Raw genomic sequence first — 4329 nt, forward strand, 5'->3', positions numbered from 1 at the left:
CCTATTTTCAATGTCTGCGGCGCAATAACAAGTTCGCTTGGACGAAAGAATGCGAGGAAGCTTTCGTCAAGCTAAAAGAGTATCTGGCGAGCCCGCCGGTTCTGTGCAAACCGCTGGCGGGAATCCCTCTCAGGTTGTATTTCGCTGTGACTGAGAGGGCGGTGAGTGCGGTGCTCGCCCAGGATCAAGATCAGGCTCAGAAGCCTATTTATTTTGTGAGCAAGGTTTTGCAGGGCCCAGAAACGAGATATCAGGCCCTGGAGAAGGCTGCGCTGGCTGTGGTGTTTTCGGCGAGGAGGTTGCGCCACTACTTCCACAGTTTCACAATACTGGTGATGACTGACTTGCCCATCCAGAAGGTCTTGAAGAAACCTGACGTTGCGGGAAGAATGGTGAAGTGGGCAGTGGAGTTGTCAGAGTTTGACATTAAATATGAGCCCCGAGGCCCGATCAAGGGGCAAATCTTTGCAGATTTTGTGGTCGAGCTCTCATCAGAGGCGACGCGGGTTGAAGGAGACGATTTCCGTTGGGTACTCTCGGTGGATGGATCGTCGAACCAGTAGGGTAGCGGTGCTGGAGTCATATTGGAAGGGCCCAACGGCGTGCTGATTGAGCAATCTTTGAGGTTTGCCTTTAAAGCCAGCAACAATCAAGCAGAGTATGAGACGCTGATCGCCGGGATTTTGCTGGCCAAGGAGATGGGAGCTAGGGTGCTGATGGCTAAGAGTGACTCGCTGCTAGTCACAGGGCAAGTAACAGGCGAGTTCCAGGCTAAAGATCCACAAATGGCGGCTTACTTGGCGTATGTGCAGGAATTGAAGAGTTCCTTTGCCTCTTTTGAAGTAGTACATGTACCCCGAGAGCAGAATGCCCGAGCTGACTTGCTTGCTAAGCTCGCCAGCTCAGGCAAGGGGGGTAGGCAGAGGACGGTGATTCAAGAAACTCTGAAGACGCCGAGGGCATTTGTAGCAGATCACCTGGTCCTTCAGATAAGCAAGTCGACGGAGAGAGCAGCGAGAAGCCATAAGTCTTTGACGCAAGAAACTCTGAGATCGCCGAGAATTAGAGCATGTCGAGGAGAGAAGGTGGACGTGATGCAGGTCTGCGCCGCCCATGAGCCAGACACTTGGATAACACAGTACAAGCGGTGCTTGGCAGATGGCCTCCTCCCGCTGGATCCAACAGAAGCTAGGAAGGTAAAGAAAAATTCCAGCAAGTATACATTGATTGATGGCGATCTGTACAGGTTTGGGTTCACTCACCCACTCCTGGAATGTATACACGGCGAGAAGTGCACGAGAATTATGGCAGAGCTCCACGAAGGTATATGTGGAAGCCACGTCGGGGGTCGAGCTCTGGCCGCGAGGACTCTCCGTGCAGGCTACTACTGGCCATCCATGAGAGAAGATTGCAAGAAATATGCCCAATGTTGTAAACAATGCCAGCAGCACGCCGATTGGCATAAGGCACCTCCCGAGGAGTTGAAGTCGATCTATAGCCCTTGGCCGTTTCATACTTGGGGAATCGACATCCTGGGACCTTTCCCGCTGGCGATCAGGCAAATGAAGTACTTGGTGGTGGCGATTGAGTATTTCACCAAGTGGATTGAAGCAGAACCAGTGGCCCAGATCACCGCACACAAGATCGAAGGTTTTGTATGGAAGAACATCGTGTGCCGGTTTGGAGTGCCTAAGCGCCTGGTGTCAGATAATGGGACGCAGTTTGCAAGCCACCTGTTGAAGAAGCTTTGCGAAGGGGTGGGAATTCAATAAGTGTTTGCATCCGTCGAGCACCCCCAAACAAACGGCCAGGTGGAATCAGCTAATCGGGTGTTGTTGAGAGGTTTGAAGAGAAGGCTTGAGAAAGCCAAGGGAAGTTGGGCTGAGGAGGTGCCCCGTATAGTCTGGGCGTACCACACCACCGAGCAGTCAGGAACCCATGAGACCCCGTTTAGCTTGGTCTATGGGTGTGACGCCATGATTCCAGTGGAGATCCAGGAGAGCTCGCCGAGATTCCAGAACTTTGTAGAGGAAGACTCGAATGAAGAGAGAAGGCTGAACCTGGATCTGCTGGATGAGGTCAGGGAAGAGGCGAGGCTGAAGGCTGAGGCGGTGAAGAGGAGGATCGAGCGAAGATACAACTCAAAGGTGATGCCAAGGCAGTTTAGAGAGGGCGACTTGGTGATGAGGAAGGCCCACCAATACGAGATGGAGAATAAATTGTCACCCAAGTGGACTGGACCGTTCAGAATAACCGAGGCGCTCGGGAACGGGGCCTACCGCTTAGAGACGCTGGAAGGAGGGGCGATCCCTCGCACCTGGAACGCCACACACTTGAAGTTGTACTATAGTTAAGAGCTTTGTAAGTAAAGACAAACACAATGTTATATTACAATGTCTCTGTTAAAATAGTTTGAAGGGGGCACTCTTTTTTCCCTAAGGAGGGTTTTTAATGAGGCTACCCAATAAAAGAAGAGTTTTCGAAGTATAAGGTGTTTTCAGATTGCATGTGTGCTATTTTCAAAAGTTTTGAAGAAAGACCTTGTCATTTGTACATGATCTAAGGCAAGAAAAGATATATCGCGTGCTTTCTAAAAGGTTTTAAGTCCTCATCGTTTTTCGGCGATTGGAGGCACCAGTTAAGTTTTAAAGTCCTCATCGTCTTTCGGCGATCGGAGGCACCAGATGAAAGACCTCAACGCCCTCGCGCGTCCTGAGGCAAGTAAAAGACCTCCTCGCCGTCGAGCGAGTGCAGGCGAGAAAGAGAAAAAGTCCTCCGTGTTTCTGGGAGCGAGAAGATGTAACTCCTGGGGCAATGTAGAGGCAAGTTAAAGACCTCCTCGCCGTCGAGCGAGTGCAGACGAGAAAAAAGGAAAGGTCCTCAGTGCATCCAGGGGGGAGGAGATGTACACCCTGGGCAAGTTGAGGCACCAGATAAAGTCCTTATCGCCGTTGTGCGAGCTAAGGCCAGTTAAAGACCTCCTCGCCGTCGAGCGAGTGCAGGCGAGAAAAAAAGAAAGGTCCTCAGTGCATCCAGGGGGGAGGAGATATACACCCTGGGCAAGTTGAGGCACCAGATAAAGTCCTTATCGCCGTTGTGCGAGCTAAGGCCAGTAAAGTCCTTCTCGCCGATGAGCGAGTTCAGGCGAGTTAAAGACCTTCTCGCTTACATGCGAGCGTAGGCAAGATAAAATCCTTCTCGTCTCGAACGAGTTCAGGTGTGGTGAAGAGGGTGGAAGAAGCTTGAAAGGTGGCTAAGGTAGGTTCGAAGAGAACGCCTAGTCAGCCGGTCTTTTACTCTGAAGTTCAGGAGGGCAAAGGAAGATCCCAAAGGGCGCTTCTACCCCAGATAAAGAAACGATCGCCAAAGCATGAGGCTAGGAAGAGCTGATGTTACCGAGGGGTCTTGGCGATCGGGAAGAGTTTAAACGACGGCGAGAAGGTTAAAGGACTTGTTCGATAAAGCAGGTCGAGTGGGACGTTGTTTGAGCCAATGATTGAGTTACAGTTCGTTGCTTGGAAGGTATTCTTATGATAAGGTTAGTGCCTCAAGAGTACAAGTTGTTTAAAGCGATTATTGCTTAAGTTTTAATTGGCTCGGGGCAGTTACGTCAAAAGTCGCGTTTGCAAAATCACTAAGTTAAATTCGACAAAGTTAAACATACAAAGAAGGCTAAAGCGCTTTAAAGGAGTCAGGGGAGAGAATATCCAAGTTTTGTGATTGAAATAAGCATCTGTTCAAAACACATATGCACGAGTTTTGTTACAAGGTATATACAAGCGAAATTATAAAGTAGCAGATGAGGTGGAGTTGGTTAAGTCTTCGGCGGGAACGACCTTTCCATCTACTACTTCGTTGTTCAACGACACCATGCTGAGGTCGAGATCGGGGAATAGGCATGCGAATTGTTCCCGAGCGGCTTCGAATCCAGCAACCAGAATCTGAGCAGAGCTTAGCTTAAGTTCTTCAGTTTGCCCTTGAAGTTCTTCAACCTGTTTCTTGAGCTCCTTGTTCTGCTGCTCCAGCTCTTCGACCTGTTTTCGGAGTTGTTCGTTGGTCTCTTGAGCATGGAGAAGGTCATCAATAACCTTCTTGGATTCCGTTTGAGCTTGGGTCAACTCGGCAGCCATCTTTCCTTTTTCCTTGTTTGCCTCGGCGAGATCAGCCATGGCGTCGTCCCTCGCTTTTTCTACTTGCCCAAGTAGTTTCTCGCGGTCGATCGACCTCTGCTCCAGTTTTTGCAACATGGCGGCATCAGCTTGAATGTGAGCCTCCAGGTCGCTCGCCTTGGTGCGAAGAGGCACGATTTTGCTTTCCAACTCGACTTTC

This window comes from Phaseolus vulgaris, chromosome 10 (assembly GCF_000499845.2).
Source record: "Phaseolus vulgaris cultivar G19833 chromosome 10, P. vulgaris v2.0, whole genome shotgun sequence".
Classification (NCBI taxonomy): Eukaryota; Viridiplantae; Streptophyta; class Magnoliopsida; order Fabales; family Fabaceae; genus Phaseolus; species Phaseolus vulgaris.